Source organism: Centrocercus urophasianus, unplaced genomic scaffold (assembly GCF_019232065.1).
Source record: "Centrocercus urophasianus isolate 14NV4802_14NV808 unplaced genomic scaffold, USGS_Curo_1.0 seq_21, whole genome shotgun sequence".
NCBI classification, from domain to species: Eukaryota; Metazoa; Chordata; class Aves; order Galliformes; family Phasianidae; genus Centrocercus; species Centrocercus urophasianus.
In genome coordinates this window covers 699,198-716,042 of record NW_024884767.1, presented here as the reverse complement: position 1 = coordinate 716,042, position 16,845 = coordinate 699,198, and the positions used below count along the sequence as shown (strand labels likewise).

Below are 16,845 nucleotides of genomic sequence, written 5' to 3'. Positions count from 1 at the left end.
TGGCCACACAAAGTGCGGCCTGCTCTGAAATAAACACGGCTGCCTCCTTTGGAGAACTCCTGCTGCTCCACCAGTGCTGTCTGTGCAGACAAACTGCTCCATTGACCCAGGATACACGTTTGACTTTGAAGGATAGCATGTGAGGTGAGCTCTGAGCTTGATGTGAAAGAGTGGCCAGGCTCAGAAACCCTCAGAAGTGGAAACCAAAACCCTGAACACTGATGCCACCGCACTGTGGCTGCAAACACTTAGACAGGAGTACCTCTTTGTACACGAATCACCACAGGACAACGTGATTCCCAATCCATGCACAGAAGTATCAGTTTGTCTGCTGCATATGTTTATTAAAACCAAGCCAGCTTAGAATTTCAGAGGCAAAGCAATGTATTTATCCATCTATCAGAGAAGACACCAAGAAGCTGGCACATCACCATTTACAATTAGGTGCAGACACCTGAACTGCAAGACAGCCAAGAGGCAACAGATGTTCTCTGTCTTACAAAGAAGTTGGGGAAACCATAAACAGAGAAACATCAACAGCCTCTTGTAGGAAACACAGCGGTTTTGTAGAGTTCAGGGATTTCTGTTCTAAATCAAAACACAATAAAAGTTTTCAACAGTTTTGTTTTCTCAATGTGTCAATTAACATCCAAGTATCTTTAGCTATTTTTTTTCTCTTTTACATATGGATTTGCCACAAAATGAAGGGATTGTTAATGGAAAACACAACAAACCTTTTCTGTTTACCTTCTTTTACTCCATTTCTTTACTAATATCTGTGCACCCAGTTGTCAAACTTTTTGAGCGGCATTTCTGCTGCTGATCTTAACAGTTTGATGTCTTACGCTACATCTACAGTTGTATGAGGATGTCATGGTTCTATGTTTTTGTTTTTTTTTGTTTTTGGATTTCAGTATTCCACATCAAAATATCATGTAGTGCACGGGGCATTAAAGTGTCACTGCCCCAATCCCAGCTACCTATCCCTGTACATTACAGCAGTCACGGGATCTGGCCCTTCCGGGTGGGGGGGGCGCTCTCTTGCTGCCTTGCAGTGGGTGCTGGAGGGTGCTTTCCTGGCCGTTCCAAGCTTTTCAGGTTTGAATCGGTCCCGGGAACTCTCTCTCTCTCATCTTGTCTGATTTATTAATCTCAATTTCAATTAAATTGTATATATATTGTGTTATCTTGTATTCCAATATTATAGTAAAATAAGTTTTCCTCCATAGATTGTTGCCGCTGCTCTTTTCCTCCCTTCCTTCCTTCCCATTTTTTGTGGGACTGGGGTGGGGGGGGAGGGCAGAGGCCTGCCGCCCCTGTCACGGACATAGATTGATCTGGTCAACTCCGTGACAGAGGAAACATATAATGTCTGGTTTTTTTCTTTATTTAGCACTTGCTTATTCCAGCTTTACAGCTACCCACTCAGTCTTCTGTATACTGTTACCTAATTGAGATTCTGCTGTGTTTCATACTTTCTCAAGAAGCATCAACTCACTGTACCTTCTCCAGCTTTTGCAAAGATCCATTATCTTCTGGTGGTTGTATCTCTCTCACTGCCATATGCTTTATTTTTCTCTGCACAGTATTAGCCATTCCATAGTGGGATGTGAAGAACTGAAAACAAACCTTCCAAATGTGGCCCTACCAGCTTCCTTACGAAAGCTAATTTCCAAATCTTGTAGTTGATAAATGTACATATGCATCTCAGAATGGAGCTGATTTTACTTTAACAGATGTTAACCATTCAGCCAGAGATCATACACTTTATACACCACTACTCCTCATTCCTACTTGAAATTTAACAGCATATGGAAACAATGCTGGGTGTGTAATACGGCTCTGTAAAATAAATTTTTTTTAAACAGCAGAATAGCTAGCAAAGCTGATTATATTCTCATTTGGCTTAAAAAAAATAAAATAAAAAATGAGAGGAGAGGAGAGGAGAGGAGGGGAGGGAAGGGGAGGGGAGGGGAGGTGGAAAGAAAGGCAAGGCAAGGAAAGATGGATAAAAAGACTCAAAGACCTGCCTTTCTAGAACTGAAAAATGCCTTGAGGTCCATGCATATGATCGCATATTTGCTTGCTCCATACTGCCCTGTGATGTCTGAAAACTGATTCCTGCATGGATTTTAGCAGACATTTATCATGATTTGTTAAGCAGCAGGATCAGAATCTGTCAACAAGAAGAGCCATACTGTTTGTATATCAATACATCAACAAATATATAAATATATCCACACTTCTGGTTTTAATCAGACCGTCTTGCATAACAGCTCAATACAGAAATGGACTCAGGCTTCAGCACACAGTCCAAATACCAGCTCAGTCTCTCAGAACTCAGTCTTTTGTGGAATATTAGTGTAACAATTAAATGTAAATTGGTACAAATAAAAATATTGTTTTATTACACCAGCACCTTCAGCACTGCCATTAGAAACTGATCATCTCAACACTGAGTTCTGATGAGTGGCTGATAATCTTCAAAATGGATGGATGTGCTGATATTCAAATACCAAAAATTTATTGAGAGGAGCAGCCAGCTGAGACACATATACAAAAACAGGTAAAGATACGAGATAACGAAAATTCTTATAATTAAAGAATAAAAATAATTTTAGTCATGGTGTTAACTCTATTTTTAGTTAAAATATCTGCTTCAAACTTCTTGAACAACTTGAGAACAAAGTTTTCTTTAAAAATATCTCTCAGAGCATGCTCTTGTTGCTTTCCATGCCCATCCTTTTGCAAATATCAGTATGCTATTAATGACAATTTTTCCTTTTCCAAAGCTAGACATGAGAAAATGTTGTCAAGAATTGCAACAAGACACAGTCAATTAAAAGAGCTAGCAGACAAAGGGAGTTTGATATGGAGAACAATGGGGAATGACAGCACTAGGAAGAGGTGACTCAAAAGAAAGAACTGGCAAAAGAAACAACAGTGGAGCTGCAAATGAGTGTCAATATTCCCTAACACTGAATGGCTGATACTGTGATTCGAAGGAAGAAAACTTGAGACAGCTTGGACTCACAAGATTCCCTATAGATTTTTAAAGCTGCAGATTGTGGTCTGTAAAATTCACTAGTCCTCATCATTTCAGAGGCAGTACAGCTCCTTCTAATACCCTTAGAAAGTGTGCCACACGTATTTTAATTTTCAGTAATCATAACTATGCAGTGCAAACTCTGTTACCAGTTTTGGCTATACCCACAACTGCTGGTGCAAGTCATCGCAGTTTGTGAAGGGAAGCAATTCTATAAATCTCATTTCCATGCACAATATACTTAGCATTAATTTCCTTACTGTGCCTTTGGATTATCATTTAATTTGTATCTTTTAATATATATTTTATTTAAAAATATGGAGAGGATAAATAAATATACAAGAAAAGGATACCCCGCCAGTTGGACCACCCAAGTCATCAGCATCTTTAGTCCGAGACATATACAGTAAAACTGCACTAGTAAAGTCATTCTCATACGAACTGAATGAACAGAAGGGTCAAACAGTATTTGCATTTTGAATTAATGAGTTTTAAATCTGACCTTGATCTTTTGGTTCCTTTGGGAGGATTTGAATTTTTAATGAAAAAAAAAAACCTTACAATGCCATGGAAAAAAAAGTCTCAAACATATTGTCTAATGATATCTGACTATTAACCATCCTTTTATGATTAATTTATTAAATAGCTTTGTTCCTTTTGCTGTACATTCATCTGTTTTAAGAAGAATATTCTCTGAAGGCAAATTTTACACTGCACAGAGGACAGAAACTGGAAGCAGAAAGGGCACTTAAAATGATAAGAAATTTCCAACAGGAGCTCAGTTCCCAAAGTAGCAATGAAATGTACTGTATAAAATGTATCATATGAAAAAACATAGGATATTATCAAAATAAAGGTAAATGCACGTGTCCTTCCAACTCTAGATATTTACTTATCCTACTGAATACTGTACAGATCTATCCCTACATATAAATAGACATAGACACACATAATATAAAATATGAAGTCATAATAAAAAGAAGTAATGTGATATTTGGTATCTCAAGGGGCGTATGAAGTGTGCCTCGGATACCCACCAGAAAAGAATCGTTTTGCATGCATCTATATGTTTTTATGCAAATATGATTGCCTATGTTTTCATTACATTCTGCATGTATTGTACTTTATACTGTCTCCACCTTGACTAAATTAAATGCAAAAGGATAAGTGAAGAATATTCTTGGGAGATCAGAATGTGCTTTTCTTTAATGTTTTGTTTCTCCTCTCCCTTTGCCAATGGAAAGGCCCTTGTGCACACGAACAAGCTCATCCTGTCCCCTCTCAGGCTCAATCACTGCATTTTGCACAGGGTAAGGCAGGCACGAGGCGACTCATGTCCTCTTCTGCTGAGGTTCGCACTGGAGAGCAGAGGAGTTGCCTCTAGCTCCAACAGTCCCACAAACACCAGTGGGTCATGCCAGTGATCCAAGAACTGATGCAGCTCAACTGTAATATACAGTGACCTCTCCTGTGATGCCAGTGGCCTGAGGCATATGAATGCACCCATGTTTAATGTGCTGTCAGGTCGTAAACATTCATGCTGGTAACAAAAAAAAAATTCTGCAGAATTTAGTGTGATCATGTTGGATATGCAATACAATGTTGTAAGAAAAAAAAATAGTCCATTACAAGCCTTATACTCTTGGGTGTATTTTCTTGAATGCCTTCCCAGTCCCTGTTGATTTACTCATAATGTTTTTTTTTTTTTCTGCAAGAACTGTAGTGCAAGGCAATAACATATTTCCTTAATCTCACATGCTGTCCAACTGGGAGCTTTTCCAGCTGAAGCTCTGAGCTCAGGGGAGTGCTTAATTACAGACAAGAGCCTAGTTACAAAAAGAAACGGAAACAAATTGACAAATGCTTTTTTATACAGTGTGCTTTCAGGAAATATTTTGTATTTTTTTATCGTTACTCTTCAACCTATGTTTGGTTTTAAGATAAATCATTATGGTTATGTCTGGACTTTCTTCTACCAAGTAACTCCTAGTGCTCAAGCAGCAACTGCAGCAGGACAGCAAGTAAAACAGTTAACAAGAATATCTGTCATTCACTGCTCTTTGACAAAAATTCCTCTGTAATGGTAAATGAACAAGCTCCAGTGACTGGAAGCTCTGTTCGTTGGAATATTTCCAAGCAGGAAAACTCCTGTTTCAATGCTATTATGTCAACAACAGGCTTCAGGGCCTCCAATGGCCTCTGAAGCAAACAAGAATCTATTACTGTAACACTGAAAATGGCAGAAGAGACAAAAACGAAAGGAGGCATTCCACTTGTGCATCTAGATCATTGATTAAAATGTTGAACTGAACTGCAGTTAAGCTCTGGAAAGCATCAGCCAGCCAGATGTATATTCACTCTGTACAGAGCATTGAGCCAGTTCATCACTGAGCACAGTGTGTACCTTCTCATCTCACAATTGCACAATTTGTCCAGAAGGGTGCTGTGAAGGAAGGTACTGAAAGCCTTACTAAAATCTTGACAGATTACATCCACCGAATTCCATTCACCTGCCATGCAGATGACCTTATCAGAGAAGATCACTTTGCTATGGCAAGATGCCTCCTTCATAGCTTTGTTTATTAACAGACTCCCAATGTCCAACTGAATAATACTCCAAAACCTTTCCTGGGGCTGTGGTTATACTGTGTCTCAGGTATTTTCTCGTGCCCTTCTTGTAGATGAGTGTAACACTGGTTAGCTTGTAGTGAGCATACTCCTTTGACAAATTGTAGAGAGGGGTCCAGCTATAATATCTGCTATAGAGGAGATTGCTACAGCATTCAGCACTCTGGGTGAATCCTGTCAGGCCACAGACTTAAGAACATTCAGCTAATACCAACTGGTCCTTTACAGATTTTGTGATCACAAATTTCTGAAGTGAATGCTCCCACTTAGATATAGTCTTCCATCTCAAAGGAATGAATAGCCCTCATCCCTACTTCTTAAGTGAACATCGTCATTAATTGTCAGTCCAAAGTTTTCTTCAGACCTCTTCTTGCTGTTGACGTACTCGGAAAAGCCTTTACTGTTGTCTGGCAGCACACCACCCACACTACTCAGTGTCAACTCTGGCTTTTCTCTTTTTCTCCCTACAGACGTGAACTGCAGTAAGTACAGTAGTACTGTTTGTCCTGTATCATAGGTAACCTAAATCCTGTAGTCTCTTGACCACCTCTGCCTCCAGTCTCACGTTACAGAGACATATGCATGATTGAGTTAGGATCTCTAAGGTTATATCCTCAAAACAAAGTCAGTCCTTTGTGTCTGACACACAGTTGTGAGATCTGAGCTCAAAAAACAAACAAACAAAACACACACACACATAAAAGCCCACAAAGCAAAGAATGACTAAAAACTAGCCACACACCTGCAATGGTGTGGAGGATTCTCCTTTAACAACACTACAAGGCTCATCATCCATCATGTCTTTTTCTCCAGTCAGGTTCCCTTTGAAAACATTTTGTATTGCAATCTGTTGGCTGGCTTTTAAGCTCTCAAATCACATTAATTCTAACTAATCAGAGAGCACTTTGTAATTTTTAAGAGTTTATTTCCAGTTGCGTACCATCTTGCATGGCTGCTGGAAAGAATAAAGAAATGGATGATTAGCCATCTTCCTGGTAACATAAGAGCGCTGATGAATGGTAGTGTTGAAATAAATATGGAAGGAAGAAAGAGTAATGCACTGACTTTTATTTACAGTATAAATTCTTTAAAAGAAAAGTAAGATTGATGTTGGCTTTCTCTTATCCTACTTCACAAATTACACTATTAATTCTCTCTATATTTTTCCCTCCACAACAATTTCACCAGCGATAATGAACGTAAGCCTTTCAACAGACATCACAAATGTTGAAGTGTTGGCTTGAAGTGTTGGCTTGAGTTGTTCATGAAAATACATTTTTTGTTTTGCTACAAAGTAAAGATTGTAAGATACCATCTGGAATTCTAAGGTGTGTTATCCACAACATATCTGGTTAGGTAAAATGAAAGCTAGTAATTCCTACATGCTGGCCTTTCAACACTTCACTCCAATTTTAAGGCGGCATTTGACTGTAGAATTGTGTAAGTGAAACGTGTTTGTAAAGTTTCAAATGGAGTTCTTAGATGTGCAAAGTGTTTTGGTGTCATCCATGGGCACTGTCTTCAAGACAGTTCGTTGAATAAAGCCTGAGATGTTATAAATAACATAGGAAGACCAGCTGCATTTTCAACTGTCAGGAATTCTGTCGCTTTCCTTAGATAAAATACCATTAGGTTGGTTGCATCAGACAGCACACCACTTGTGAAAATATGCCATGAAAGTTGCCTGAGAGTACCTCAGACACAAATTACTTTGTTAAGCAAGTTAATACAGGTTTTAATTGACAATAACTTCAAATCAATCTCATATCTTATTTTTTCTTGAAAATTCATAAAAGTAACAGTGAATTATGAGACAGACATCAAAATAATTAGGTAAGGAAGAAAAATAATCAGTCGTTTTAGTTGGAAACAAACAGTTTTAACAATGGAAGAGTAAGGAGATTTGGATTTTATATGCACATCTGATAAGAAGTCTGCAAGTGAGTTTCAAAGAACATTCATAGGCCCAGGAAAATGAAAGGTAGTAGCATCTCAGAGCAAATAATGAGCTCAGACACTGTCAGCAAGGTTTCACTGAAGACTCTTAGAACCTCTGTCACCTTCTTTCAATAGTAAGTGAATTCTAGGTATGAAGAGCAGTAAAAGGAAATCACCACTTTTCTGTAATTGGAGAGACAGAGGAAACTCTTGTCAGCTTCTGTGCTTTTAATTAAAGCCCATAAAAAGGAGTTTTAGAATGAAATGTGTGTGATTATGTGATTATGAGAAACTTACAGATCTGCAGTACTTTTAATACATCATCTTTGTGAGAGAACAGCTCATTTGCTCTTTGAGGCTCTAGAAGCAACAGCGGATGACAATGGATAAAAATTGGAAGACTTTTAGTTTGCAAGGATAATTTTAGAAGTTCCTGTCATCCTTACAAATTTACAAATTTATGAGTCTTGTTTAGAAAGATCACTTGGACACTACTAGTATTTGAATTCATGAATTACAAAAAGACATCAGAAAATACAGAAGTACTCACACATACATGGATTTTATTTAATTTCACAGGAATAAATCAGGGAAACTGGATATTTGTGAGATTTTGTCAGCAGTTTTAGTTAGCTTTGGACCACACCATGCTAAAATGCACCCAGAAGAGAATTTTTTTAGCTTAAAAAATATTATAAATCTCTAAAATTATGGTTTCACGATGGATATCATGACAGACCCTCAAATACAGCAGCAAGATCAAGAGATTTTATAATAGTTATTAATTATAAATAAAATCCTTAGAAAATATAATTGTGAAGTGAGATACGGCTCCCTACCTACAAACACTCCTTTCTTTCAGGGGAATGTTGACAGCAATGTGAAGATTAATCCTGAATTAGCAAAGAAACAGCCAGACTTGCTCCATGATGCAGTAGGATAGCATGTACTCTTGCAATCTGCTACAGTGAGCTCAGTGGCAGTGTAGTTCTGTCAGCTGCACTTCGGCATTGTGCAGGATGAAGGCTGCCTGTGCAGCATGGGACTGCTTGACTGCCAGCATCCATCAGTCTTCCTGCTGATGCTGAACTGGGTCATTCTAGTTTTTGTCTGTGCATGCTCATATCACTTGCAGGCTATTTCTGAGCATCCCAAAAAGCCAGTAGCATAGAAGTGCTGGGTTTGTATTGTTATTTTGTTGTTATTGTTGTTTGGTGTTTTTGTTTTTTTTTTTTTAAACAAAATTGAATATATTGCATTTAAATGGTGCTTGTTTTCTTTAACTACCTAACAATATACCTTCCCCATAGCAGGTTTGTTTTTTTTTTTTTTCCCTATGAATACATTACTTTTTGTGGTAGCTGCCATTCTTTGTAAAGACACAGGCTGGCAAACATGCTTACATAACAAGATGTGTCACTTTAGGCTGAAAGTTAGAAGACAGTTTTTTTCTGAACAGCTGGAAACACCTCAGGGTAGGTCAGTCACACCTTATGGATGCAATGTCAAGTATTTGTTAAGAAAGCTGGATATTTTGTAAAACTTCTATTTTTCTAAATCAGTAGTGACACAAGGTGACAAGGACGTATCAGACACCACTTATTTTCCAAGAGCAAAGTTTGGATTTGATCAGCTAATAATACTGTCTGTGACAGTGCTGAAAACCTACTTACCATCAAATCTGGTGGAAAACTAGAAACAGGATTTCCCAGGCTGTCTTTGACAAAATCAAGGACTGTGGAAGATAAAACTGCATACAAATTTCTTGAATTTTAACTGTTTTACTTATGCTACTCTGCGTATTTATACAGAAAATATACAAATAAATTATTTCCTTCTTTATGTGGAGATTACACGTGCATCAAAGCAGACTTTCAAGTCCTATACAGAAATTATGAAGAGAATAGATGAGGACAGTGTGGTTTATTCTCAAGGTCTGATAGGACATTACCAAGCACAAGGCCTATAGTGTTACTGCAGATGCTGTGGGAGCTAAGGAAGATCACTCAGATTTCTTCTAATTTTGAAAAGCAAAAGAAATGTGCTGTTCGCATCTCAGAATTCGAAAAACTTTACATCCCCCCTTGCAAGTTTAAAATCAAACATTACTGTTTTATTTTTCTGTTCAGAGAAAACAATAAACTTCAATAGCACGGCAACAAAGAAATTATACTCAGATGGAAACAACTTTTAATAAAAAGCACTGCAATAAAAATTTTTATCTACCTTATTTCCCCCTCCCCCTTCCCCCCCCCCCCCCCGAGGCTTTTTTAATGAGTCTGACTATAATTTTTTTAGAAAACTTTGTTATAAGTGTCAAGATCTTATTAATTTGTTGATTATGAGTATACTTCTGATGCTGTTGAAATGTCCTATGGAGGGTATATGCTGCACCCTTACCAAAATGTCTGTTGCTATGAGAAAACTGTTCATTACATTACCTCAGAGAATCAAAGGACCACGGAATAGGTGTCTCAAGCCGCTCCTCGTTTGCAATGACAGAGTCACACAGGAAAATACAGACATGTTTTTCCCTAGCATTTGCAGCCCTGCACAGAGAACTGAAGGACTCATGGTTCTCATGCAGAGCAGAGGGCTATGTTTGGCATTCAGTGTCTTAACATAAAATGCTTTGAACTCAGGTGGTCTGCGTAAGCATAATATGCCACTAGGATTTGGGCTAAGATGGAAAATTTTCTGGTTTTCAGGCAGACTTGGCATATGGATTTATCTCATCTCTGAGAAAAAAATGCACCTAGGCTACCATATATTTCTGTTCACCTCCAGATATAGACCAGCTAGTTTAGCAATGCTGGTGACATTTAAGTCTCCAGCAGTCACCAAAAATGCTCTGTGGCTTCACTAAACTTCAGCATAGGGTTTTCAGTTACACTTTTCCCAGCCACTCAACATGTTCTCCAGCAACTGTCAAGTTCTCACTCCAAACCTGCGTTCAAGTTGATTTACTACAAGGCAAAATTTAATATGCAATATATGATATATAGATTGGCACATAGGTAGGTAGGTAGAAAATCAAAGAACCAGAAGACACACTGTGCCTGATAATGTTTTTCATCACTTACAAATAAATGACTGGGGAAACACTAGAAGATCAGAGAAGAGGTTAGCAGCTAGTAGGAATTAGAACATAACATACTGACAAGGACTTTGAAAAGTTCTAAGAATTAATTACAGAATCAATCAATCCAGAGACTATTGTAAATAGCTGAAAGCCAAGAGTGCAAAAAGGTCAATGAATTTTTGGTACATGTAATATACCTTCTGCTTCTTTACATAAAGTAATTTGCAAACAAACAAACAAACAATAATTTTATGGTACCATTTTTTTACAGGTAAAAATCAAATAATTTCTACAAGAGACAACGTACTTCCAGTAAAACCAAGTTTTTCTATAAGCGCAGATGATCTAGGGGCCTATAAGCTATTAAAAATCATCCTAATTACTCAGAGTAGGTGCACATGTTTTTCAGAGAACATTGACCTGAATAGCAACAAAACCCAGGTGCCACCTGTGCTCTCAGTCCCATAGAAAGGGAGTTGCTTAGGAAGTGTTTTGACTCTAGAAAACCATGTGGTTAATGTTCTGGAAAACAGAAACACCTGATGGGTGAGGGCTGATGTATGCTCTGGCACCATGAGCTCTATCTGTATACAGAAAATCATAAGTAGAAAATTATGTAAGTTATATTGGGCCAACTGAGCATTGTTCTAATTAATGCAAATACTCAGAGGTAAAGCTCTGCATGACTGCTTCATTATCCTGCATCAGGTTGCACTCTCCCCACCCCCAGCCTCCTCCTTCAGCCTGGCCGTTATGCTCAAGGCTTTGCTCAGAAATAATAACACTTCCTTGCTAAATACTATGACTATGAATCAATCATCTCATAAGTACTGAGGGACCTAAGATCTCCTTAAGCTCTCATCCTCATAACAAAACTGCATGTGGTCTCCTCAATTCCGTCTACATAATGTGAAGCATGATTGACTACTGTCTCAGGCGGACTATGCGGAAGAAATACTGGAGATGACTTATTGTGATGTCCACATCTTATGAGAAGGTACAGCATTTCGGAAATCTCCAGAGTGAAGTGCAGTGAATCTGAAAGGAGTCTATTCTCGTGTCATTAGTGATAGGACCAGGGGGAATGGTTTCAAGCTGCGGCAGGGGAGATTCAGGCTGGACATGAGGAAGTATTACTTTTCAGAAAGGGTGGTCAGGCACTGGAACGGATGCCCAGGGAGGTGGTGGAGTCACCGAGCCTGGGTGATTTCTTAAGCATCGCAAGACCTGCAAACTTTAGATATTAACAGCACCAGAGGAGCTTGCTATGCTGACTCCAAGAGATACAGCATGGAGGGCGCAGTGGAGAGTAAGCACTGTGGCCAATCTCTGTGATAACATTACAGGAATGGGAACTAGGTGGTACTGTAGGACTGAAAAACTGCATAGCTTTTCATTTTTCTGTTACACCGATCACAACAAAGGTGTTATTCAAATCACTCAAGCTCCATTTTGAACTAAGCATTTTCCCCCTTATGTGACACGTATTTGTTGTGCTCTGCTGCCCAGATTACTTACTGTGCTTCTACCTGCCTCTGCATGCATACTCACTTAGGAGTCCGTAAGTTTTTCCACAGCACAAACTTACAAACTTTCTGGAAGAATATTTCAGCCTTGTAGGTAAAAAAAAAAAAAAAAGAAAAAGGAAATCTGCTTTCAAGATCATTCCAAGATCAATCCTTGGAAGGCATGTAAATCTCTATGGAAATCAGTAAATCTCTATGGAAATCATGTTAGGCACAGCTCTAGGTGCAGAAGGACTGCGAAGAGACTTCTGTGTAAAAGAATGTGTTAAAAACAGTAAACCTTCAGGTTGCTGAAGGTTACATTATCACACTCTAAAGCTTTGCTTTTATTCATGTAGGATAATTGACTTACATAGAAAGGTCTTCAAAAGAGTAATTTTTGAGAGCAAATGATGTATAGTAACTTGTCTCTTCAATAGGACAGAAATAAGTTTATTCAATTCCTTTTTTCTTTTTTTTCCCCCAATTTGGCAGTAAAAAAACATGACAATAGCTCTTTTGTAGCGTCAGTTTTTTTGTTTTGTTTTGTTTTGTTTTTTTAAATACGAAACTATTTGGAGTTTATAGTCTGGGTTGGGATGAAAAAAATCCAAATATTTTCAAAACTCTGAGTATAGATGGGAATGGAACAAGTTTCAAAAGTGTGTGATACGATAAAACTCCACTTCTTAAAAGAGTCAGTCAGGTCCATGTCCATATTTATGCCAGTGCTAGCAAGCTGAAAATTGGCCACAGTAAACTTGAAAAAGGCTCTGAAGATCAAATTATTGTCAAGGGTTCTCACTATAGCACGCTTTTATTATCACTATTATTCTGTATTATATCATGAACAAGATATTGTGCTTCTTTTCTGGATCTGCACACACACACACAAAAAATTAGAGTGCGTATTTGGGAAGATAAAGGTATAGATGTATGTGTTTAAAAAAAAAAAAAAAAAGAAAAAAAAAAACATAAAAAGCCTGAATATTTTTCCCTGTGACATAAAAAATGCATTCACTTCTCCTAGGTACATGATCTTCCTTCCAGGTTCAACCAATGCATGCAAAAGTAGGAGAACTATGGACGCCGTTGCATCTAAAATTAGGGACATTCAATGTGAAGGAAAACTGATCAAACTGTTTTTCCAGTTGGATAAATCCTTTACAGAATACAACTCTGAATTAAAACAGCAATTTATTAATAATTTTCATAGAAAAATATTTATATACTGCAGTGCTAATAACTGCAGAATGATAAACCTTCAAACAATGCCGAAGTGACACTGGAATATTAGGAAGCCTCAGCTTTCCAGAGATGATGTCTTTCTTGCAGAAAAATAACAAAACATCATGCTATGCTATTCCTGGATCTGTAATTAAACTAGAAGTGAAAAAGATCCCATATGACAGATGTAGCAATCACAGGCAGAACGGAAACCACAGTACTTCAAGCTTCCTTTTTTAATCTAAGGCTGTAACCACAAAGAAAATCCCAGAATTATGGAAAGCATTATTCTGAGTAGAAAGAAATGCACTCTTCTTAAGTGAGAGTGGCTTCTCATACTCATTCAAAGTGATGCCTCTCTCAGTAGCTGAAAAGCCATATTCTCGCTACAAAAGAAAGATGGAGATGCCTTCAAAAAGTGCAATCAATTTGACTACTTTTATGCCACTGCTGTTATTTCATGAAGCATTCATAGGAAGAAAAGCTTGGACAACATCACCAAAGAGGCAGTCATTCCTAGCTGAAAGGAATAGCTGCAGTTAAAATACTGACATTTTATAATTACATAATTATATATAGATAAATATAATTATAAAATTGCCTCCATCACTCTATGGGATTCTGTTACAACTTCATCTGAAAGATCAGAATCTTTGGTGGGTAAATATCAGGTGCACAGTTGCTTTCCTCAGTAAACATACACATGCTTCAAAAGTCCTACATTCGAAAAAAAAAAAGATAAATTGCCACTTTTACCATTCAATGCCTACTACTGACATAGTATTATTTTTTAAGAGGAAAAAAATTATTTGCAGAGTTTATGTTTTGTTTTTACCACCACTTTATGTTCTTATCAACACAAATAAACAATTATGAATTTAGCAGACCCTAAAATTCTGAAAACTTTCGTTTAGAGACTATTTCTGGTTGCTCTGAGAATCAATCAAATTCAACTGAGCTTATAAAGAGCAAGTTTTATAAGAATTAATATCTTGTAAAATGAAAAAAAAAAGTATAGATAAGACAGCGTACTTCAAACACTAGTCTGTGGCTGCCCGCTGCACTGCAATGAGCATATCCTGCCTGCCAAGCTTCTGCTAGCTGATTTTCCTAGCATAGTCACTCCCTCGTATAGCACTGAGATTTTCTTCCCCATCACCTCTGAGGTCTGGCTGACTGCTTCCTTCTTGCCTCTCTCATAGGCACCATCCCCCATCTCTTTGTAATTCAATCTAGAACATCTTTGTAGGGTTGCATAAAATGTATGTGGAGAAATGAGAAATCTGGGCTATCTTTTTTGTCTCCTTCAAGACTTCTCACCTGACGTACTGTTCAAAAGAGTATATTATCAAAAACTGAGAAGAAAAAGCAACCCAATAACAAGATCTTTACTGTAGTTATGCTAAACTATGCAGTAATCCCTGAAATAATTATTCTCAAGGCACATATGAAACAGATTCACTGTTGCATGAATGCAGAAGACAGAGTTGCTCTACACAATAGTAAGGAAGAGAGATAAGCCCTGTATACAATAACAGAGTCATCAATTTTTTCTCCTCAGCACAAGATATCTTACAACATAAAATAGATCCTTGGGGTTCTTTTTCTACCAAGAAAAGACATTCAGAACAAAAAAGAGCTCCATCTGACAGTTCTACATGGAAATGGATGCCTACAGGTGCTCAGGAAGAGACCAGATTGCATTCACCTTAAACAAGCACACTTGCTAGACTCTGTAAGAATTAATGGCATCTACTTCTACTGGGAAACTTTTGATTTATTTGGAGCTATTGATACGAAATAATGATAGTTCTGGCAGCCCACTGTGTCTTAATCAAACTTACAGATAATAAAATCTTCAGCCTTGAGGTCAAGTTCCCATAGCAGTAATGGGAAGATTGCACTTCTCCCAGAAAAGATCATGGCAAATGTGCACTTCTGTCAAGTTGTCCCATCAGCACAAAATGCCAGGCACCAATAGTTTGCTTCCTAGCCAAAGAAATACAGGGATGATTTTCCATTATTGTGTTCTTTTTAACCTGTATTACATTGCTGGCTTTAGAAAATCATTTTCATCCCACATAGGCTCTAATATCTTTGCCCCGTGTGTTCTGTTAGAATTGATTTATAAAGTACAGGAAAAAATAAAGTCTACTGTTTCATACAAATGTTTAAGTAGGCGGCTAGTAGCTAGCACATTCACTTGGAAGCCCCTACAAAGCTAACACTTTCAGCTAAAACTGTCAATACAAAACCAGAAATTTTAAGCGTCTCCTTTCCCTTCCTTAGTAATCTAACTCTAGAGATGATAAAGGAATCAAGAAAACTTAAGCCAGAGCAAAACTGATTCTCCTGAAAGAGAAAAAATAATAGATTTGTGTGTTTTTCTTCTTATTTAATGGTCCCCACACAGCAAAAAGAAGAAAAAGCCTCAGTCTTGGCTTACGCTCACCCCTTGGCGAGATTCTTATTGGCTTTAGTCCCTTGAAGCGGATAGCAGATGCTTGGACAGGCTGCCTTGAAATTGTGTAGATCGAGGAAGAAATAGGATAAGCCTTATACACATACACACATACAGAACTGAACCGATGCAAGAAATCCTTTTTCATTTCAGATAGTTCTGGATCAGAATCAGGAATTTGTTTCAGAAGGACGCAGCACAATTTGGTTCACACTCTTAAAAAAATAAGTCATATATCGAAACGTAAACTATTTAAATAAACACATTGAATATATGTATCATTACATTAGGAATCATCATTAGAAATTTCCAATCCCTAACATGGAAAGAAATCTGACCAAACTGTCTTCAGTGTGATCATCTGATATTCAAACTTAAATGACTTTAAGATCAGAAGAATCATTTCAATAAATTTTGTCTTATATGATGAATTTCATCACTGAGGTCTTAAAGAAGGCATAAGCAGAGGGCAGATTATGAGTACAGAAATTTAACTCAAATATTCTTCAGAAAATGAAGTATTAATAAGAAGCAGAAACAAGTCTGATCTTGTTATTTCCACCCTGCCAAATAAGGAAAATTACAGAAGCATTATATACACTCTTAAAAATGATTTAAGCAAGAGAAATCAGCATCGTTATTTGAAAGAAAGATAAATTACAAGTAGAAATTATGACCTTTAAAAATTAATTAAAAAGAAACATTAATATGAGGATATCTTTTCCTATTTCAAATTTAATATCACTTTCCATAAAATGCTATCACAGATAAGTAGAGAAAGAAGTTAGATACAGAAAAATCAGGTGAAACTGGTAACCCAGATTTAAGTTTTAGCTTCCTCAGATTCTGATCACTGTAACATGAATGGTCAGTTGTAAAGCAGAATTCAATGTCACCACTTGCATTCAATGGAAATACCTTTATTTACATTAAAGTGTCCACTGTGTCCAAGTATGTG

General features: G+C 37.4%; 1 long non-coding RNA gene across 1 annotated transcript; it reads left to right on the top strand.

The window, feature by feature from the left end:
• Window positions 1-1,060: 1,060 nt before the first annotated feature.
• On the top strand, window positions 1,061-4,045 carry LOC122162576. Its single transcript, XR_006169592.1, has 3 exons — window positions 1,061-1,098; window positions 2,417-2,566; window positions 2,797-4,045. It is a non-coding gene; the product is annotated as an uncharacterized LOC122162576 (long non-coding RNA).
• Window positions 4,046-16,845: the final 12,800 nt, after the last annotated feature.